Raw genomic sequence first — 24,250 nt, forward strand, 5'->3', positions numbered from 1 at the left:
ACCAGTGTTTGAAAACAAAGAGCTCAACAAATCAACGAAGTCCTTGTGTATGGAGCAGTTGACATCACCACACTCCTGTACTGCAGTGAGACCTCGACTGTGAAGCAGCGGCAAATAAATGTGCTAGAGAAATGTCATCAGCAATTCTGCCATCGTTACAGATTCAATAGGTGGGCTGTCAAACCAACACCAAGGTTCTTCTTAAAGCCAGCTTCACAGGCATTCAGGCAAAACAAATGCTAGATTCAGAAAAAATATAGGGCATTAATGCAAATTTATTTCTCAAAGTAAGCAAGATAAAATAGATGTGGTGCAGGCAACATTTGTACAAATTGTACGGCTAAATAAATACTCTGATTGCTACATAATAAATCTTAAATATAAGTTTAAAACACCAAATAAGTTATCAAACAGCAACAGACAGTGGGAAGGTAAAGAGTCAAATTAAACAAAAGATGAGAGTTGAATCATTGAGGAGAGTGGTGGTGTGGTGGTAATGTCATTGGATTAGTAATCCAAAGGCCCAAGCTAATGCTCAGGGGACACAGGTTAAAATCCCACCAAGGTAGCTGGTGGAAGTTAAATCAATTAATAAAGTATGGAATATGAAAACTAGTCTCAGTGATGGTGACCATGAAACCATCATCAACTGGTGTAAAAACCCATCTGGTTCACTAATGCCCTTTAGGGAAGGAAATCTACCATGCTTGCCTGGTCTGGCCTACACGTGACTCCAGGCCCACAGCAATGTGGTTGACTCTTAATTGCCCTCTGAAACGGCCTAGCAAAACACAACAGTTAGGGATGGGCAACAAATGCTCATCTTGACAGCAATGCCCACACCCCGTGAAAGAATTAAAAAGAATAGTAAATCACAAATTATGCTTCTTCTAGGTATACCTGCAGCATGTATAAAGATGTAGATGGTGGCTAATTTTAACGCAAAATTTTTAAAAGTGAAATCAGTGAAAGATATGCTGAAATGTCCTTTATAATTTTATGAGGAGACAACACACAGATTCAAAAACTGTTGATGATGAATGTTTCAGATCTGTCAAGTCTTACGCATTAGGGTGTGAAACTGATGCAATTTAAACCGTCATGCTCTCACACGTACATTTCTAAATGTCACACCAATGCATTGGTGTTGAGAGTTTTTTAACAAATCTTTTTTTTTTAAAAAAGGAAAAGTACCTCACACACTCGGAGTAACAATTCCTTAAGATAATTATGCTGTCCCCCACACTGCATTTCCCGTCTTCCTGTCCTGTTGATGCTGAAAACATTTTTATTTCTACACTGTGCAAGGCAAAGGTCTGGTTTTTAATGTGCAAGAAGTGTATGTGCATATATATTTGCATGTATTTCTATATTGGTATAAGGTGTATGTATAGTAAGATGTGTGAACATACAGATATCTGGAAATATACATTTGCATGTGCAAGTTCAAGGTCTGATTTTACAATTCATGAAAGAGGATTCTATGTAATTATGAGCATCTTATTGTGAAATCTAATTTGCCCTTCCAAGTTTGCATTTTTCTGATTAGTGTTCAAGTTATTGTAATTTTAACCAGTGGCTCTTATTAATTATTCGGGAAGATTGCTCCCAGCAGAAAATTAAATTTAATAGGCAGTAAACCACGGGTTTAGCATCTCTGATTTCATGAACAGATGTCACAAGCACAAAAGTATAAAATCTCCCCCATGGAAACTTTAGCACATAAGAAGGCCATTTGATCCATTGTGCCTTTGTTGATGCCAGGTCCACATTAGTCCACACTACTTAATTCCATTTCCCTGAATTTAAGTATCAGCCAGGGCCTAGTTGGCAGCACCTCATCTTCTAAATCAAAAACTTGTGGATTCATGTCCCAGTCCAAAGACTGGAGCACAAAAGTTTAGGCTGACACTCTAGTGCAGTACTGAAAGAATTCTGTGCTGTTGTAGGTGCCAACTTTTGGATGAGATGTTGAAATGCGGCCCTGAGAGGCTCTGTCTGCTCTCTCAATCAGATGTAAAAGATCCCTTGACACTATTTAGAAGAACAGCAAGAGTGTTAAGCCTGTTGTCCTGACCAATATTTATCCTCCATTCAGCATCACTAAAAAAAATCTGATCATTATCATTTTGCTGTTTATGGGAGCTTGCTGTGCACAAATTGGCTGCCTTATTTCCTACATTATAACTGTAGCCATCTTCAAAAGTGCTTAATTGGAAAGCATCTTGGCATTACTGAGGCTGCGAAAGGCACTTTATAAATTCAAGACTTCCTCTCTTTTTGCACCTTCTCTGTACCCTTTAATAGTTTTCTTCTTCAAATGTTTATGCAATGGCCCCTTAAAAGTTGTGACTGACCCAGCTTCAAGTGTTATTTATCAGAATGTATTCCACATTCTTTCTGCAGGAAATAAGTACACTAATTCATGCAGTTAACATGAATCCTAACTTCACTCTTCTTTGTTACTGACCAATGAAAATAATCTTTCACAATTTACCCACTCAAGCCCTTTCAGAACTTTGGCCATTTTGATTACCAGATCTGCATTTAACCTTTCCTTTCTCCAATGAACACAGCTCAAGATTTTTTTCTTGCCCCTAGCATTTTCCTTGCACAATTTCTATGGCTTCAAAACTTTTTCTACAGGGAAGTGTCCAAAAATACACAGCTTAACATGACACAAAAATAAATGGGAAGCAAGTGGTGAGGATGACACAAAGGGTCTACAGGGGGATATAGACAGGTTAAGTCAGTGGGCAAAAACTTGGCAGATGGAATAATAATATGGGAAAATATGAGGTTATGCATTTTGGCAAGAAGAATAGAGGAGCTGAATATTATTAATTACATGGAGAAAGACTGCAGAAAACTACAGAACAGAGGGATTTGGGAGTCAACATGCATGAATCTCAAAAGCTAACATACAAGTTCAGCAGGTAATAGGGAAGGCAAATGGAATGTTGGCCTTTATTTCAAAGGGAATGGAGTATAAAAATAGGGAAGTCTTGCTAAAACTATACAAAGTGCTGGTTAGGCCACACCTAGAATGCTGTGAACAGTTTTGGTCCCCTTATCTGAGGAAAGATATACTGGCATTGGAGGCAGTCCAGAGAAGGTTCACTAGGTTGTTTCCAGGTATGGAGGGATTTTCTTATGAGGAGAGGTTAAGATTCTTAGGGGGCTTGACATGGCAGATGCTGAGAGGTTGTTTCCCCTTGTGGGAGAGTCTAGGACCACCAGACGGAATAATCTCAGAGTAAGGGGTCACCTTTAAGACAGAGATGAGGAGGAATTTCTTGGTTCAGACGGTAGTGAATCTGTGGAATTCTTAACCACAGGGGGCTGTTGGAGCTGGGTCATTAAGTATATTTAAGGCTGAGATAGAAAGATTTTTAATCAGTAAGGGAATCAAGGGTTATGAAGAAAAGGCAGGAAAGTGGAGTTGGGGATTATCAGGTCGATGGGCCTAACAGCCTACTTCTACTCCTACATCTTATTAGCAAACATTTTCTACAGATTCATAAACATCTCTTTACTTTTGTATTCAATACATTAAGTTCAAGATTACATTTATCTTTTAAATTACATTTTAAACCTAATGATAATGATCTATGTATCTGTACTGAGATCTTTCTTTTCTCCTATTGTGTGATTCTAGTATTTTTTGATCCCTGTTTATCCAAAATGTACTGCTTCATCGGACCTATAGGGCTAGATTTTCAAAGCCTTCCGGATCCTGTGGACCTTTAAAAAAGTGTTGGGTGGGACCCAGGTGCAGAAGTTCCGCCTCCACTTCCAACAGATACAATTTTTACTCGTCAGGGAAAAGGGTGGGGCATGATTCACACAGGCAGCAAACCTGAACTCAGCAAGATCATTTGAATTTAGAGCTGAGTTCAAACAGACCCCATTTTGAATTTTGCAAGGGCCTTAACCGGCACTGTGGGAGTCACAAATTGATGGAGGAGACATAACCAGGCCTCATCAGCCCTTCATGACTGTTGAAGTCTCATAATCTTAAGTTTTTTAAATGCCCCACTCTTCAAACAATTTTTAAAAAGCTGAAAGCCCTCTGCTGAACTGCTTTGATTGATAGGCCAACTGGTGTAATTTAAAAGAAAAAAAACAGCAGCCTGTCATGCAGTTTCAATACATTGCTTTGTTGACATTTCCTAAGGGCTATTATTGTCATTATAAATGTTGGCTGAGTTTTAAAAGCTATAATATCTCAACAGGGGGGTTCTGAGTTCACAGTTTGATCAACAGTTTTAGGATGCTATTAAAGGATCAGCTGTATTCAATGAGGGATCTGAATAGAAGTTGGTTTGTTTTTATAAGAGATTAACACTTAAGGAGGTTTAAAAGCTTTGAGTTGATTTAATGAATGGCAGTTTTATTTTCACTATCAAGTGTGTATCAGTAAGAGCTGGATTTCACTTTTTAAAATTTATTTGTCTGTGGGATGTGGGCATCACTGGCTAGTCTAGCATTTATTTTCCAATCCAATTTCCCTTTGGAAGGTGGTGGTGAGCCACCTTCTTAAATCGCTGCAGTCCATGTGGTGTAGGTATACCCACTGTGCTGTTAGGAAGGGAGTTCCAGGATTTTGATACCGCAATAGTGAAGGAATGGCAATATAGTTTCAAGTCAGGATGGTGCATGCAGATGGTGGTGCTCCCATTGTTAGAGATTATTTTTCATCTCCACATGGCTCCCAAGGTTGGCCATTGCGGATACTGGGTGAGTGGCTAAGAAGGTGGCATAAGACTCTGAGGGGCCATGTGTGGTGGGGGTTTAAGTTGGTATTGAGTTGACATGGGGTTATGAGAAGCAAAGGGGTGGGTGGGGGCATGAATTGGCATTACATGGGCATGGGGGAGGTGTGAGAAATCTCAGAGCTAGATGACCTAACAGCTTCCAAATCACCTAGGAAGAAGTCCCAGGGAACCTCTGTAGGCTTTCTAACTGCCTATGGCTGCCTATCCTCTGCTTCCGGGCTCTGTGAGTCCAACCTATCCTGTCCCCGATGCCCCAGAGTGGAAATTGTGCGCATCAGGACGCTTTTTACTGACGCAGGTCTGACGATTCTGGAAATTTCCTGACTCAAGGTGCCTGCTTCACTAGCAAAAGTCTGACCCATAGGCCAGGATTTTTCAGCCCCTCCCGCCTGGCGGGATATTACGGTCCTGCCGAACTGAATAGAGATTTAAATGGCTCGCCGCATCCACCAGAGGGAGACATGCTGTTGAGGGGCCAGAAAATCCTGGCCATAAAGTTTCATTTGCTCTATGTGTACCCACTCTCCTCTGCTGATTATTTCCTACCACATTCTCTTGCACTCTTCCAGTTTACCAATCTAATTATGTCATCTGCCTATTGTATACATCTAACCAATAGACACAAATAAAATCTAAACATAAGGCAGCATATAAATGAACAAGAACCTACACTTCTTGACATTTTAGTCCTTCCCTACCAGAGGATATTGCAGCATCCATAGGGAAAACTGCAGACCCTGAAAATAGTGGCGCCAAGCCAATAAAAATAACTGAAATATCAGGTTATAATAATGAAAAAATCATTCATAATATGTTCCTTTCTCTCCTGTTTTATGTCTCTGCACATCCTGCATATTTCAACTGAAGGGGCAACAAGGTGCTACCTTTGTCAAAGGGAAGTGTTCAGGAATTGGTTTAGAATGACTATTTTTATCTCCCTTCTGGAAAAGCATTTGCCCTTCATTCCACATCTGGCTCCAATGTCATAGGTGACAAGGTCTCAGCATATAGGCAACCATGGGTACAAATCACTCATTCTGCTATCCAGTGGAGATCCAAGTCCAGATTGCCATTTCTATATCATTTATAATTTGCTGGTTCTCCACCAAGGCACTAGAGTATGCAGACTGATAGAGGGGAGTGACCCTCAAAAGGCCCAACATGTTCCACAAAGTATGTGCTTCTTAACAGTAATGCATAGCAGCACTGACAGTAGGCATGGGGAAGTCCACTGTTTTGTCAAGATCTGCCCATAGCTGGAAGTGGACAAGGTAAAGTTAGGAAAATAAAATTATATTGGAAAAGTGGTGTCCTATTTTGCTAACACTCCATTCTACAATCAGTGGTTTGTAGGTAAGATTGCTTTGAAATTACACAAATTAGGAAATTATGGAACCCTTCTTATTCGTTCTATTCAGTTCGGGTTGATGTCAGGTCTGTGGCCTGGTTATTGCCATACATAATGGCATTTGTTCTTATGTTCTTGTACAATAATTTGGCTGTATTTTTTGAAAATATGAATTAAAATTAAAGTATTTGTAATCAAACAAAAACAGTTGAGATAATTGTTTACATAACGTTCCTGGTTTACAAACAACTTTCACCTTGGGTATTGCAAAACCTTTTAGCTATAAGAAGATAAGCCGTTTGTACTTTAATTTTAAACTTTATAACACTTTAGCGATCAATGGACTGGTAGCATTAATTATTCTAATACAGGCTGTGATAGAGGTGAAAAACCTGTTTATATCTACTTCCATAAAGGATATGGAGCACAGTTGCACACTGCATTACGTTGATTTCCCATGAAAACACGAACAGTACCATAAACCCGTAATGATAGCTGATAGTCACAGTACATTCAATTTGGCACTACTCTGTTTATAAGCATCAGAAACAGAAGCCTTAGAAGGAGAAATATGATGTAGGAGTTGTATGTATCTTTTCATTGCCAGGCAGTCTCTATGGGCTGGAAACATCCCATAATCATTTAACAATTTGCCACGGCATTCCAGTCATTTTGTAAGGAGCACTGATATTTGGTGACTTTTGTTATACAACTCATGGGAACGAAAATAATTAATGTTTTACCTCAGCAACAGTCATATCATGTAAAATAGTTTTGAAATGAAAATAATTACTCAGTCAACGTTGAAGCCGGTATAATATTTGTACAGTTTTTTATCAAAGTTAGGCCACTTCACAGTAACCATTTTCACCAGATTACGGGGGAGAATGATGATTAGTCTTAGCAGCTACCTGTATTTATGTTTGAGAGGAATAACATGAATCGAATGAGCGATGCACATATGTGACATTAGAATGTGCTGCATGTTGAGGCAACTTTCTGCTGTGGGCTGTAATTAAAGCACAAGCAATGTCCACTGCTCACAGAATGAAACTGCCTCATCTACAAATTCTCTTACTTTGATTACAACTTTTTTATATTGTATGAACCAACATACATATAAATACAACGCACCTGCACTACAGCCCACAGCAGAAATCTGCCTCATATTGTATCATGCAGTACACATAGAGTATCATGTCATGCACATGGGTCACTCCTATAATACATATTATGACTGCATGATTGATGCTTGTATAAGACAGTGCAGCACTCATACTAAATGTGCAACACAGTAGCCAAGACCCTTCAGAAGCTAGCTCAATCTGTAATATGCAATGTAAGCAGTATTAACATTGAACTTCCAGCTAGAGAATCACAAGTTCGAACCTGAATCTGAATTGCCATTAAAAGTCTTTCCTAACTGAAGCAAGATTCATTGGTTTTCAATCAAGCTGGTAGGTGGAGAACTGTTGGAATAGCAATAGGTGCCAGAACCAATGGAGTTTAGAGAAAATACAAGCTAGCCTTTTTTTGGCCAACTATGAAATGGCATTGATGATAACTGCAGATGTACTCACAGCCCAGGGCATCCTGTCCTCTTAGTGAGTAAAAAAATCTATAGCAATACAATGCAGAAAATGAAAGTAATCCAATAGGGTGGAGAAACAAGAAAAATCAGAAATACTAGACATCGGAATTGAAGTGTGCTTTTAATTATCAAGCCTAACTGTTTCTATTTTCATACTGCCTCTTCAACTCTAGTACTTCTTGCTGAACAAGTTACCTTTGTACTGAGTCTTCACCAAAAGACTGCTAAAGCATAATCAATAGTGTTTTAATCATTTTGTATTTTTAAGAGAAAAAGCCTTATCTGTCTGATATAAAAAACTGGAATATATTTCCATTGTTCAGCACTTAGGCATCCATTTTAGTTCTACATCTCTATTATGAATATTTTGTGATTCCATGAATCACAATTGTATCCATTAAAATTGAACACCTCTGACATCACATACCTATAACAATTATGTGCTACTGACAATATACATCTGCTATTTCTTAATTACAAACCACCTGTTTCTCCATGCACTCTACTTGCAATGACAAAACCTTGACATATTTTTCAGAAACAAGACAAATTAAAAGAAATCAAACTTCATGCATAATGTGTAAAGTATTGAATGTTGGAGGATGGATTACTCAAGGAGTGTAAACTACTCTTGCATATATTGGCGCCAGACTAGCTGAGGATTGTGCATCACTAACCAGCTATCGCTCTATATCTGGTTTCATCAAACAATAAAACACTATAGTTTGACAGTCAACAAACAGCACACCATGAGCTGGCAAAATGCATTAACACAGCTTAGGAAAAGGATAACGGCAGTCACGTGTACAACTGCCCTGGGCTTTTACCTCTTTTATGGTAAAACTGTTCTGATAGCACTGTGGCTGTCACCTTTTGTTAGTGTTAAAGCCTAATACTCCTGTCACTGTGTGCTATTACAAACATAAAATGTAACCACTGCACTACATGCTTCCTTCAGATAATGCTTTCACTAGATTACTGGGGCAAGATAGGAAAGAAAAAAATCCAATTTATGGAGTAGGTGGAAGGAAGTGGGGGAGTCAGTTTATTTATATAAGCATACATTCATAACACTGCTTTTCAGTTTACATGGATCTGAATCAATCCAATTATTCTGCTTAAATCTCTTACGAGGTTTTACATTTCTATTGTCTTATAAAATATCTCAAAATATAACTAATAAATCTCCAAGGATGTAGCAGAAATTCTTCATAAGGCTGCAAACATTTTAGTGGGAATCCTTTGAGCCCCTGAAATATTTTTGCATAGAATACCATTAGGATCCTGTAAGATTTCTGACGAACATGTTTTTCTCAGTGTACTTACTCTGCTCATTTGCTACATTGGTCAACCTTCTGGTCTAATGATTTGGAAACATTCCCAAACCAGTTAACGTTCCTCAGACTTCACTATCTTAAGGAATGTAGATGATAGCTTCACACCCCTGTCCAGGCACAGCCATATCCATCAGAGTACATTCTGAACACAGTCAAACAATGAATGTTAAGGAAGTCAGTTATTTCTAATTTTAAGCCAATAGATGAGCTAGAATTAAAAGCTGACAGATCCCACTAATTACTCTATAGGCACCCATGTGCTGCATATACAAGGTCTGACTATTTAAATAAGTGCAGCTGATAGGTGTAAGCAGCAGCCACAAAAGAAATTGAAACCCATCTGTCATCACATTCTATAATCTCTACATCTGACACATATGCTGATAAGGCTAAAAACTTGTATCTTTAAATAATATTATTGTACTTCTGGATACAGCTTTAATTTGCCTTTTCTACAGCAAGGGAATTTACAGCTTTCACGCTGGATGTTAAAATCAAAAGCACACTTCACAAATCACGCATTTGTTTCAAAGCTGAAAGGCTCTTCCTTAAACAAATGCTTAGTTTGTGAAAGGTGACTATCCTGAACCTGGATCATCATATATCGGAACCAATTCCTCTGCAGTTTAGGCTGGTTTCATTTCCAATGGATTCAAAACACCCATCGCTTTACATAGGTATTATTCCAAATCAATTCTGCAAGTACACCACTTTCAAATCATGTGTGTAAAACCATCCCTGGGGCAGTTGTATATAATAGAATGGGTTTGATTGACTTTCTGCTTTGTGTGAAAGAAATATAATTAAGCAAGCCAAGTCATCTATAAAATACCTTCAAAATAGTGTTGTTCAATAGGCAAAACCAACTCTGGTCTTTTTTGTACCCCATATGTGTGCTTTATACTGGAGGAAATATTAAGAAGACACAATCTTGCTGTGAGTTTACATTATTGCACCATTCCGCCTGGCTGTGGACCTATAAATATTGTGCAAATGTAATATGATGAACTGAGCCTGACCCAGAATGAGGATGGCGACAGTCAAAAAGATTGGATTTAGCAGCTAATATAAAAACAAAAGCACTCACCTATCCAGAAGGATCACTCTCTGTTCTGAGCACGTGTGTAGAGAATACACCGAATCCTGAACGGTGCTCTGTCTAGTAAACAGCAGTTGTCCAGCGGGATTGATGCATTCACTGTATAGCACTTACTGAACTGGAATGGTGAAGCACATTCTCACAGTCTCTACAGCTTGCACTTCAGAGCCACTGCAGCACCAAATGTCGACAGAGAGAAAAAATAATACATATATAGATGGAGGAACAAAGGCTGCTACAAAGACCTGGAATGGACAATATCTCCTGGGAGATTCTGGATCAATCCATTGCCTCAACCCTAGGAAAATAGGGTTCCTCAAAATTTAAATATAATGGCTCGATCAGAACAGTGCATTCAGTTTGATTGATTTAGCTAAAAGGATTTTTTAAGCCAATATCTGTTCTGCTAGGCTAAATGCAAAATATTTTTCTCTTTTGAGTCAGAAGTTCAGTGATGTCATGCAAGACGTGTTCCATATATGGTAAGTCTTTCCTGTGAGTTGCCAGTATAAGGATTTCATTCATATTAGTTTTGGCTGTGAGGTTGCTGACATCTGGTGACCTAAAGGCGACTGTTGAAATAAAGCATTTGCGTGACATAATATGTTATTGTAACTAAAAGGATTATCGGTTTCTGGAATGAAGGTTCTGTTCAGATCCAGCTTTTCCTAATACTCCAAATAAAAATAACTTTAAATTGTTTTACTTTTTTTGAATCGGCATGAAATGACTGCAATAATTATGTTAAGTGCCTCAACGTAAATGGTGTGAGATACACACTTGACTATGTAAAAGTCTTGTAGCTGGAACACAGTTGTCACTCTCCAGCCATCACACTACAAAGCGTCAAAATATTTTTTAAAGGTTTCATTTGTATAGCATCATCATTAACAGAGAAAAGCATTCATAAGCTCTTCACAGAGGTGTATTAAAAAATTGGACCTCAAACCAGAGGAGCAGATGTTAGGGATAAGCTTGGTGAATTTTAAGGAGGGTCTTTAAAGTGGAGAGGGTGAGGGGTTTGGGAGAGAATTCCAGAAATAGCAGTCTGGGTTAAGGCACACCTTGCAATAGTTTTGCAAGCATGCAAAAGAGGCCAGACTTAAAATTATTGATAATTCAGGGAAGGGCAGAGCAGTATGGTGTGGGTGGAAGTAGTGGGATATTGTAGGGTTGCAGGAGGTTACAGAATTAGGGAAAGCAAAAAGTTACATTTCCAAGAGAGATTGCAGGCCTGAGTGTGGGGAAAGTTGAAGGCCTCTATGGAGGCAGGTTGGAGCATGAGGAATTGGAGGCCTTATTTGGGGGAAGAGATTGGAGGCCCCATGGCAGGGACATTGAGGGAGGGATTGGATGCCTTCTAGGGATAAGAATGAAGGCTTGTGGGTGGAGATTAGGGGCCTTCTCTAATCTCTAAGGATGGGGGGAGATGAGATGGTGGCCAGGCAGGCATGCTGGAACAAAAAGCAGGTAGAAAGGCAATTACTTCCTGATTCAGCCGTCCCTCAACTTGGTTTAGCTGCCACGTGTCTTGAAGCTTGGGAAACCAGCCGGACTTAAATTTCAAATGGTAAATACAAATAAGGCACACAGCCTTATTATAATATTTAAAATGCCACCTCCTAGGAATGGGTTGTACGCCTGCCCCCACCTTATCCCACCTCCATTAAAACTGGAAGTGCAAGGGATGGTGTGGGTTAGGGTTGGGAATCAGAATTTTAAAATTTAAAAAATTTTATGACCCCCAAGTTGTTGGTAAGATATATTAGGGATCAAATCACATTTTGTTTAAAGAAGGCAAAGTTTGAGATTCAAGACACTTCTCAGTGAAATTAGCCACAAGATTCCACGGGTTTTAAACAAACAAAAATAAACTTTACTATACAAGGTCAGAAAGATAAAACAATTTACAATATCTATCTTATACTCTAACATTCAGGGCAAGTATGAGGTACATTTGAATTAATAAGCTAACTGTGGTCAAACACACCACACTACACAATAAATGGCAGATGTAACCAAGACAGAGCCCATGGATTTCTCAACAGCCAACCCAAACACCACTGAGTCAACCAATGTCACTGAAACTCTGTTTGTCTCATAAGGGATTCCAATCCTCACCTTCGAAGATCTAACTTGGAATTCTCTCCAAAAGGCACTCCAGTTCAGATGCTTTCAACCACGGCCCACCTCAGAGGTTTTCAATCTCACCTCCCAAGATTCCATTCCCCTGGATTCTCAAGTATACACTCTAATACCAATTCACAAACACAACTTTAGCTCTTCAGCCATGCCAAACAGAACACATTGCTCCAAAGGGGCATCTGCCCCAATGGCCCACAGCACAGTGTCAACAACCTTCGGCTGCCTTCTTGGGTCTTCAGAGCTTCTCATGAGCCCTTTTCAATTACCAGACTCAGATGGCATCAATGATGGTCCACCTCACAGAATTTCATAACACCTTTCCCTTTGGAAGAAAGAAAGCTTCAATACAGTGAAGCCTTTTCTCCTATGCCTTTTCTTTAAACCCTGAGAAGAACACCAGCAATGAAATGGTTTTCGGCCATAATCTTTTCATGGTCAACCAAAGATAATGAAGATACATTAACCAGCCTGTATCTCTATTTTGTACCAGGTTTTTCAACCTTGCTAGGGTGTCTACAAATCTATACTCTGATGGTCTTCCCCTCTTCAAATATGGATGCATATTAGTCATATTGTGCGATACAGATAACTTTTTCATGGGTTTCTCAATTTTAATGCAGAAGAACATGGGGTTTTTCTTACTCTTATCCTCTGATAATGGAAACATGCCTTCAATGGATCCTGTAAGTGTGCCATGGAAATGATGTCTGATTGGCAACCAGTTTCAAAATTATCTTCCTTAATCACTTCCTAAATAACAGACTTTCTCTTTTCATTGTTTTGATCAGCACCAGATGAATAAACTTGCACCAAGGGAGTTTTCCTCAAGTCATTTTCTAATTTATCCAAGAGATGTGCCACAGTTTCTGCACATGTTCATTTTTTCACTGACACTTGAAAAATAGAAACATCATTTCCACATTTTTCACAATTTTATCTTAAGTGCTTGTTTACTCTCTTATTTTCCAATTCTTTTTCAAGCTTATTAATCTTTTCATTCAGCTCAGCAGCTACTCTGGTGAGTTCAGTTTTCCTTGTTTCCGTTATCTGTGGAACCCTTATACAAGCTTCACAACTTCACATAGGCATTCAGTTCCTTTTGGAATCTTTCTCCCATGGCCATTGACTGCTCCTTAGGTTTTTTTCAATTCACTTGTTACATCCTCAGTCTGTTTCTTAAAATGTTCCTCATCACTTCTAAACTTTGGATCTGCTCTTCTATACCACACACCTCATCTTTTACATTCTCCAGATCTGATTGAATTTCAGGAATCTCATTGCTCTTTTCACAATGAAGTACCACCAGTTCATCCGTTTTGGTTTTTAGTTCTGCATTCAACCAACTGTTCTAATTCATGAGCAATTCCTTTTTCTGTGACTGACGCTCAAGTGTTCTTATCAGTTCTTGTTTTTCATTAACAAACACATTGTTCATGTATGAAAGTTGGGTCTCTACACTGATCATACTATCTTTCAATTGCTTGGTATCAACAATGAGTTTCTCGTGTTTAGTCACAGTAATTTTTAGGAGTTTGGCAAGATCAACATGAGCAAGCATCTGCTGCAACACAGTCATTGCCATGTTACCATCTATGCTGGCCAAATCATGACCAAATATAAACTCTACCCCTTCAACTGGTAAACAGGAACAATTGTCACAGTAATAATTCCATTTACTAAGTCACTTTGTAAAATGACTTTACACAAGGGAGCCGGTTCATAAATCCCTTTAGTACTCCCTATTAATACTTATCCCTTCATCAAACTATCTGGAACACAAATCGTATCACCAGCCATTATGAATGACCGATTTGCCCCTGTATCTCTCAAAATGTTAATTTGCTTATTTATTTTGTTGGAGGAGTAAGGGAACTCTTCTCCCTTTGAGACAAAACATTTAAAACTCCACTAACCTGACTCACTTTAGTAGTAGTCAAGGAAGAATCCCCTTGGCTATCCTGAGCCATATCCCCCTTTCTAATAGGTTCTGAGGAACACATTTCACTTCTACTATTGCTATGGTTTTAACACCCATTTCCTTTTCTGGTACAGCTTTTTCTAAAGACTGCTTAAGTGTTCCTATTACTGCCACTAGTTTACTGTTCAGCTTCCAACAATGGGCTTTGAAATGCCCTGTCTTATGGCAATAAAAGAATGTGGTTTCTTTACATCACTTTTGTCCTCTATATTATCATTTTTCTTGAATGGGACATCTTGACTGGAACAGCTCCTGTCTGCTCCATAAAGCCAGACTCTTTTTTTATTCCCCCAGCTTCCCTGTGGATTTACAAATGGAGATCTACTGCCCCCTAGCAGCCTATGTGATATATCATACACATCTGCCAGAGCCGCAGATTCCTGTACCTTAGAAACCTTCCAGGTGTGATCTAATAATTACTGGGATGCTATTTTGAAATTCTTTCAGTATCATCAGCTCCCTCAGATTCTCAAAATTTTGTTCTAACTTCAGGGAGCAAAACCACCAATCCCTCAAAATTTCTTTCTTTCTAGCGAATTCTACAAACATTTCAATTGGTCTTTTCCTTAAAGTCCAAAATTTCAACTGATATACTTCAGAGACAAGCTCATAAGCATTAAGTACCGCATTTTTAACTAACTCATAATCTGAAGATTGTTCTTCCGAAAGGCTCGAATACGCATCCATTGCTTCCCTGACCAAAATACTTTGAAAGATGAAAGTCTATGTGTCCTTTGGTCACTTCAGCTTTGTAGCCATCTTTTTGAATGAGATTAAAATATCTCCGCATTCTGTCTCCCATGAATTTAGGTAAAAGATGAAGATTTTGTTATATCAAATTTCAGAATGGGACTTGATTCCTTATCCAAAGTATTAGACTCTTTTTCACCCCATAACCTAAGTTTTTCTCTATCCAGTTCATGCTGTCTGATTTCTTTCTTTCTTTGGAACTCAAGTTTTTGCATTTCCAACTCTTTTTCCAGTTCAAATATTTTCATTTATTTTTCTTTTGCTGTTTCTTTTTTCTCTCAATTCAAATTTTTCATTTTCTTTTCTATTCCAAGCTGCTTCATCTGCTACTGAATTCGAGCTTACTCAACTGAAATGCTATTGGGATTAAATTTTTCTTCTTCCAATCCGAGGTGCTGTGCGACTACCTCAATCATTTCTGTTTCCTTAGCCCTTGCTTTTAACTCTAACTCTAGCTCCGCTTCCAATGTGATTAACCTAGCCTTACTTAATTGTTGCAAATCACATAGGCATAATCCTTCCCTCTCCAGGAAAGTCATAGCAATGGACAGTGGAACCATTCTGCTTTTCAATGATATAGTAAGATTCACCATAGAAATCTTATCAACCTCAACCTTAGCAAGTACCAGCACTTATATTTGTCTGTGGATTTGAAAACCCGCAAGAGCCCCAAATTGATGTCATGATCCTAGGCCAGATTCCCAATTGGTTGGCAAGGTCCAGTTAGGGACAAATAACATTTTGTTTAAAGTAGACAAGTTTGAGATTCAACTAACTTGTTCAGTGAAGAAAGCCACAAGATTCCATAGGTTTTAAACAAACAAAAAATAAACTTTACGATGCAAGGTCAGAGAGATAAAACATTTTACAATATCTATACTCTAACATTCAGAGCAAGTATGAGGTACATTTGAATTAACAAGCTAACTGTGGTCAAACACACCGCACTACACAATCGAAGGCAGATGTGACAAAGACAGAGTCCACGGATTTCTCAACAACCCGTCCAGACATCAGTGAGTCAACCAATCTCATTGAAACTCTCTCTCTCTCTCTCTCTCTCAAGGGATTCAAATCTTTATCTTCAAAGATCTAACTTGGAATTCTCTCCAAAAGTCACTCAAGTTTGGATGGCTTCAGCAACGGCCCACCTCAGGAGCTTTCATCCTCATCTCCCGAGATTTCATTCCCCTGGATTTCCGAGTATACACTCAAACACCAACTCACAAGCACAGCTTCAGCTGTGCCAAGCAGAACATTACTGCTCCAAAGGGGAACCTTCAAACCAACAGCCCACAGCATGGAGTCATCAACCTTTGACTGCCTTCTTGAATCTTCAGGGCTTCTCCTGAGCCACTTTTAATTACTAGACTTGTACAGCATCAATGTCAGCCAACCTCACTGGGTTTCATAATAGTTATTTCCAAGGTCTTGAGTCTTTCCATTTTTAAGCTTTAGGAAATTGGAACTCATTCAAGACTGGATGTTAGACAGTCTGACAGAAGGGTCAAGAAAGGTGGTGGAGAGGGAGAGCTGAGTGCAGTCAGTTTATATGTGGAAATCTGACTCCATCTCACTTTGGGTCACAATGTAGATGAAAAAGAGGAAGAGGAGAATGATAGATTCTTTGTCAGGGTGGTAAAGGGGGGAATCCAGAGGTAAAAATGTGTGTGGGGGATGGGTGGAGAGATTATGTTACTGGAACTGCCATGGCTATGATCAGCTAGATAATAGAGGAACCAAGAAAATACAGCCCCACTAAGCTGGGCAACAGAAAAGATATATTGGAGGCAGGTGGTTTGTTGACCATATCCAAGGTTGCAGAGAGAACAAAAAGCAATACTGCAGTGTCATAGACCCAGATAACTAGGGACGTTTTGGTGCTGTGACAGGGCTGGATACTTATTGCAGAGATTCAATCAGGAATTTGTGGGGAAGATGGGAATTGACTTAGGAGGGACCAACAATTTCTAGGATTTTCGAGAGGAAAGGGAAAGTGCAAACGGAGTGTTAGTTTGCAAGGACAGAGAGCCAAGCATGGTGTTTTAGAGAAAAGGATAGTGTCTACTCTTTTTAAAGAAAGGGGGATAATAGCTGAGGAGAGGGACCTATTTACTATGTCAACTAACATGAGGGCCAGGAAGGGAAGCTGGCTGGTCAGCAGTTAAGTGTGAAAGGGGTTAAGTGATCAGGAAGTGGATCTCTTGAACAAGATGAACCAGAGAAGACATGAAGAGAAATGGTGGAGGTAGTAGAAGGAGGTACCGGTTCAGGGCTTAGGAAGGCTGGGTACCATGGAGGGGAGGTTTGACTTGATGGGCAGGCAGAAAGGGAGAAACTGCAGAGGAAGATAGCATCAGTCCTGATGATAGCAATCATGCCATCCTCATAGTTATTGTTGGATGTGAGGATGGAATGGCAGGGGAGAGACATTTAAGTCGACAGCTGAAAAAAGGAAGCTGGGAGTTATCTTTGCTCTTCAAGATGATGCAGAGGTACTGGCTAGCTTTGGTAGTTACACTCAACTCTGAAACCCATATACCTGAGAAATTGTGATGGGGACCATTCTAGGGGGGATTATCAGGATGGAACAGAGTAATGATTTTCTATCGATGAGGGTATTGAAGATGAAGATGATAGAGCCATTGAGTTAATCAAAAGCTGCATAAGTATTATTGTGAATGGATAACCAAATGATAGACAGTTGGAGTGAAAGAAAATCTGTTTTTTATCACTTTGTTCAGCTGACCTATCACCAAGGCCTGGAGCCAGGGGTTTACAAGCTGTTGCCAATTTAGGGAAAGTTGCCCTAGCAATCAACAACTAATTAAGTTCAGAATGTGTATATGTAGAATCTTTGCACACAGGGATTAATTGAACAATAACTTTAAAAAGGACACACAGGTTAATTACAACAGTGCTCCGATCTCCTGACTGTCCATCAGCAGTACCATGGATGATCAGCTACAATAAGGAAAGTTTTGAGGTGTGTCATTACACATGCAAGGTAGCAACTCTATAAAAATCTTAATTAACTGAAATTTCCCACAAACCAATTAAAAACACCCTAACTACATCTGTTCCTAAGCACAACTTGATTGGTTTATGGAAAATTTTAACCAGTCATGATGTGCTCAGATGGGGTGAAATAAGCAGTAAATATTTTTTTCATTATTCCTGGGCAGCTTGGACCCATAAAATACTGTTTCTTTACCTACTTCTTTTAAAAAAAAAGCTAGAGCATTTTTATTTCTGAATGATTTAAATTCATGCCAACTATGAGAGTTGGAAGAGTCGGTGTTCGAGTACATTTGGTACTTGCTCAGTATGAAAGTGAAATTCAACAACCATACAAAGCTCTATACAAATAGCACAAAGCTAGTGCACCTCGAAAAATATCCTTTCAACAGCCGTGAGCACTCTGCACACCCGATCATCATGTGCAAAGCCACAGGATTTCTGCAGTTAACAAAAACTTGCAAAGATTACATTCCAGACATGATTGGTGTAGAACCCAAAGCATATATCTTGGTTTATAATTGATAAGTGGACATGTTGTCAAATTACCTCGGGGTGTCCATAAAGCTGTAGCCCAGCAAGAGTTACTGCCATGACAATAACATGTATAATGGGAGAAAATTGGAGAGAGGATCTGAAAAAAAGTAAGTCCCTTTTGTGAAAATGGTTTCATTCATAAAACATGCACAAATAAAATAAGATGAGGGTGAATTGAAAAAGAAGGCATTATTTATGTTGCCTTATATCTAAGACAGATTTTGCAGATATTGTGCAATTAATTTGTTCATGCCAGTGCAAGGCTATGTTTTAGCTGTGGCTCAGTTGGTTGCACTCTCACCTGAATCATAAGGTTGTGGGTCCAAACTCCACTCCAACACTTGAGCATAAAAATCAAGGTTAACACTCCATGGTGGTGCATTACTGAGAGAGTGCTGCACTGTCAGAGATGCTGTCTTTCATATGAGACCTTAAACTGCATTTAAATGTGCATTTGAAAGCTCCACCAACCCTATTTTGAAAAAGAGCAGTCGAGTTATCCCCGGTATCCTCGCCAATATTTATCCCTCAATCAACATCAGAAAAACAGATTATTTGGTCATTATCACATTGCTGTTTGTGGGGGTTCACTGGGTGTAAATTGGCTGCTGTGTTTATGATATTACAGCAGTGACTATACTTCAAAAGTCCTTACTTGGCTGCAATGCACTCTGAGATGCCTGATGTGAAAAGTGCTATATACATGCGCATCTTATTTTTCTTTTTAAGTTCCAGAACTGTTAGGAACTAATTATGCATTCTCACTGACAATGTTACTTGTTACTAATAAAGTAGAAAGCCAGTTGCATGTTTATCAGCTTATACGGAAAGTCCGTATAACATTTACTAAATTGAACCAAAGTGTGCTTCCTGCAGAGACAACACTGTAGATTTGATGAGTGGCATTAATAAAATTCGACCAGATGTGGAAGGCAAATACAGATTCTCTGACCTAAAAAAAGTGACCTCATTGAGAAATGTATTAAGCAAAAATACAAGAATTATCTTAGATATATCATTACACTTCAAGAACCATGGCATTTCAAGATGGTTTGAGACCACCCAGTTGGGATTTATAAAAGAATTTGCAATTGTCATGAGGGAAAAATGCTGAAAATTAATCATCAGCATCAGATAGAGTCCAGGTGAAGCCATCTACATCAGAATTTAGGTAATTAAATCAGGAAAACAGTTTTCAGCTGAGAGAGCTTCAGTTGATTCTAAGGCCTTACTTTGAAAGGGTTGTGCAATGGATCAAAACCTTGGAATTCAAAATCCCTCCTCTAACCTGCCATGTTCCTAACACCAGAATATTAATGCTGCCAACAAGGCTCTTGCAAACTGGTGTGGACTTACTTAAAATGAAGAATTTGCCACCTGAATATATGATCAGCACTGCAACATATTGCTAATGGCAAGGCAGGAGGAATCATGGAACCAGGATCATGGCTGATGGAAGTGACTGACCAGAACTAGCCAAGATAAGTTTCAAAGGTTCTTGTGAATGAGGAGGAACAAAAGGTCTTCCCCCCCAGCCCCTCACTGAGTACCTGGGCATCCCCAACATTGGCCTCCCCTTGATCTAGTGGGAAACCTTTTGCCCTCACCTCAACCCCTGCACACGGGAAACCTGCCTAGTTTTGAAATCAGTTTCAAGATTTAGAAAAAAGCTAGAGAAATAGAGAAGACGAATTGGACTAAGAAGCTGTTTATCCATCACAAAAGATATTGTATTCATAGGGAGTTCTTTGTACAGGAAAGTGGATACATATATGTTGTAAAGACAATACTTAAGAGATGGTGAGTTGCCAACCTGGAGCTAGACCGTTGCCTATTGAGGAAAACTTAGAAGAAATGCAAAGGGCTGGGAAGAGTCTTAACTTGGAAAATAATAATAATTCAAAAGTAGGGGATGCAAAGTAAAGCTCTCAGGAATACTTCCAGGCTTTGGGAATGGAAGGAAGTTCACAACTGGTAGTTAAGTTTGTTAACAAGTAATTGGTAACATGGTGTGAAAGCAGCTATGCTAACTTTATAAATAACTGGGAACACTTCCAGACCAAAAAGGTACAGAGAGGAAAGACAACACCTAAATCAATTAGGAACAAAGAGAACTGTGAAGAACATTAAGATAAGAACATATGAATTAGGTAAGTGGGGAGGAAGAAACAGATCCAGGATGTGGCAGATCATTGGTGAAGAGGTAGACAGCAGCTGGATGGAGAGAGAGGCACCTGAGAGGGATTCATTAACTGGAGACCAGGAAGAATCAATAAAACTAAAAAGGAGGTAGGTTTTCAGGAGTATAGAGTGTTCAGAAAAGACAAAGCAGACAAAAAATACTGTATCTCTATATTTCAGGGACTCCTGGAAAGTAAACAAAGTTAACCCTGTCAGAAAGGGCAACTTATAGAAGGAACTATACTGTATCTACAGTTCGATTTAAATAAGAGCAAGCTAACATTAAACATACAGACTCTCAGACTGACATAAGAAGGGTGAAAAATTGCTCTCAGTAGGTGTGAGTGTTCAGTAATTTTCTGGACTCGGGTAAGGCTCCTCGCCATGGTGCACCTGGTTTGTTCAAGTTTACTATAAGCTCCAGAACCTGCACCTGTGTGTCATCACACAAGCAGTGCAGTTATTTCTATCACTTACAGGCAGGAAGTTACTTTAGAGAGCCCCATCATGCTTTTTCCCAACACTTCTGTTCACAATTTCTGTTCACAATAGCACTTTCCATAAGTGAACTAAATTTCCAAGAAACTAAAGCCTATATGCATGCTGTGAGTGGGATGGTGTGCCAGATACTCCACTCTCTGCTATACCAACATTACCTTTGTGTGTCAGCTGTGGCTCAGTTGGTAGCACTCTTACCTCTAAGTTAACAAGGTTCTGGGTTCAAGTCTACTCCAGGGCTTCAGTATGTGAATGAAGGCTGAGACTCCAGTGCACTTGTGAGAGAGTACTGGACTGTTGCAGGTATAGATTTTCAGGTAAGACATCAAATGGAGGCCCCCCATCTTCCTGCTTGGGTGGATGTAAACATCCCATAGAACTATCTTGTAAAAGATCAGGCAAGTTTCCCTGGAATTATGTGCAATATTATTGCTTATTAACCATCAAGAAGTTTCTCCCGCTGCTGACATCATTGCTGTGCACCTGTTGAATGCTTGCCAACCCCTCACTGCCTCCTGATTGCTGCCCTCTCCTAACTTTTTGCTGCCTCCTGCTCACCAATCCACTCCTGACCCTTCACTGCCTCTGTTTGCACTGGCTCCTGACTCCTTGCTGATCTGCTTCTGACTCTTCAATGCCTCCCAGTCACCTCCCAGCTCCTAAACCTTTGACACCTCACACGCCACTCCTCTCCTGAGCTGGAGAAGGGCGGCGAACGAGATGCAGTGAGGGGTTGAGAGCAGGGCAGCAAGTGAGATGGCAAGGTCAAGTCGCAAATTTATTACATGCGATCCCAGGATTTTAAACTGGTATGAAAACTGTATTCTTTAACCATGTTATTAGGTTGTCAGAATGAGATCACACATCATTTAAGATTCTGCACATTGGAGAAACATTTGAAAAAACACATTTTATTGGTGCTGCACTCCTTAAAATACCTTTGCACATACACTGATTCTTTGATGTCAGCAGATACCTGCGACATCGTTGGCAGTGACAGGCACCTGCATTTTGCAGTTAGTGCGCCCTTTGCAGTTGTGGTGTCTGCAAAAATGGCCATAAATTAAGTCTTTTTTCCTTTTAGATGACCAATAAATTTCCTTTACTGACCATAATTACATAGGAAATCATGTGAGATGCCCATCAGGTTTTATGATCTACTCAAAAAGGCAGTAAGTACAATAGTTTTGGACCATTTGTGTTCACATTTAAATTTAAGCTATATTTACAAGTAAGATAATATAGAAAAGCAGCAAGGTTTTATGCTACAAATAATTAGAATACCATTAAAATGGGGTCCATTCACAAAATTCTCAGTGATGAAAAATACATGCTATTGCAAAATCCATCTCTTAATCATATTGAACTGATGATTACAGGATATTGATGTGGTATAAATGGATTTTCAAAAGGAATTTGATACAGTGCCATGTAACAGACTTGTGAGCAATATTTCAGCTCATGGAATAAAAGGTAGAGTAGGCACTTGGATAAGAAATTGGCTGAGTGACAGGAAACAGAGAGTAGTGGTAAATGGTTGTTTTTCAGATTGGAGGAGGTTTGTAGTGGAGTTCCCCAGTGGTCAGTTGGGACCCTTGTTCTTCCTAATATTTATAAATGACCTAGAAATATGGTGTTCAGGGCATGATTTCAAAATTTGCAGATGATATGAAGATTGAACATGTTGTCACCTGTGATGAGGATACTCTTGAACTTCAAAAGGACATACAAACAGAGGAACAGACGAATTAGGAGCAAGAGTAGGCCATTTGGCCCCTCAGACCTGCTCTGCCATTCAATAAGGTCATGGATGTTCTGAACGTAACCTCAACCCCACATTCCTGCCTACCCCTGTTAACCTTTCACCCCCTTGTTAATCAAGAATCTATCTAAATCTGCCTTAAAAATATTCAAAGACTCTGCTTCCACTGCCTCTTGAGGAAGAGAGTTCCAAAGACTCACAACTCTCCTGAGAGAAATAATTTCTATTTATCTCTCTCTTAAATGAGCGACCCCTTATTTTTTAACAGTGACCCCATAGTTCTGGATTCTCCCACAAGAGGAAACATCCTCTCCAAATCCAACTTGTCAAGACCCCTCAGGATCTTAAAGGTTTCAATTAAGTGGCCTCGTACTCTTCTAAATTCCAGTGGACACAACCCCAGCCTGTCCAGCCTTTCCTCATAAGACATCATAGACTAGTGCCCATTCCTGGCACTAGTCTAGTAAACCTCCAAACTGCTTTTAATGCATTTACACCTTTCTTTAAATAAGGAGACCAGAACAGTACACAATACTCCAGGTGCAGTCTCACTAATGCCTTGTACAACTGAAGCATAACCTTCCTATTTTTGTAATCAATTCCCCTCACAATAAATGATAACATTCTATTAATTTTTCTAATTACCTGCTGTACTTGCATACTAACCTTCAGTGTTTCATGCACTAAGACACCCAGATCCCTCTGAATCCCAGAGCTCTGCAATCTCACCATTTACATAATAAGCTTCCTTTTAATTCTTGCCAAAATGAATGATTTCACATTTGCCCACATTATACTCCATTTGCCAGACCTTTGCCCACCCACTTAACCTATCTATGTCAATTTGTAGCCTCCTTACGTCCTCTTCACAATTTACTTTCCAACCTATCTTTGTGTTGTCAGCAAATTTAGCAACCATTCCTTCGGTCTCTTCATCCCAGTCATTTATATCAATTGTAAAAAGTTGAGGCCCCAGCACAGATTCCTGTGGCACACCACTCATCCCGCCCTGCCAACCAGAAAAAGACCCATTTATGCCTACTCTCTGCTTCCTGTTAGCTAGCCAATCTTCTATCCATGTCAATATGTTACCCCCTACACCATGAGCTTTTATTTTCTGCAATAACCTTTGATGTGGCACTTTATCAAATGCCTTCTGGAAATCTAAGTACTGTACATCCACAGGTTCCCCTTTATCCACAGCACATGTGACTCCTTCAAAGGACTC

The 24,250-nt window shown here is 39.4% G+C and overlaps 1 long non-coding RNA gene across 1 annotated transcript in view; it reads right to left on the reverse strand.

The window, feature by feature from the left end:
- Nucleotides 1–10,319, reverse strand: part of LOC121278663 — a 114,534-nt gene extending 104,215 nt beyond the window's left edge. The window contains exon 1 of the long non-coding RNA XR_005943254.1: nucleotides 10,142–10,319. This is a non-coding gene — a long non-coding RNA (uncharacterized LOC121278663). The remainder of the gene's footprint in view (nucleotides 1–10,141) is intronic.
- Between the last annotated feature and the right edge of the window lie 13,931 nt (nucleotides 10,320–24,250).

This window comes from Carcharodon carcharias, chromosome 6, assembly GCF_017639515.1.
Source record: "Carcharodon carcharias isolate sCarCar2 chromosome 6, sCarCar2.pri, whole genome shotgun sequence".
NCBI classification, from domain to species: Eukaryota; Metazoa; Chordata; class Chondrichthyes; order Lamniformes; family Lamnidae; genus Carcharodon; species Carcharodon carcharias.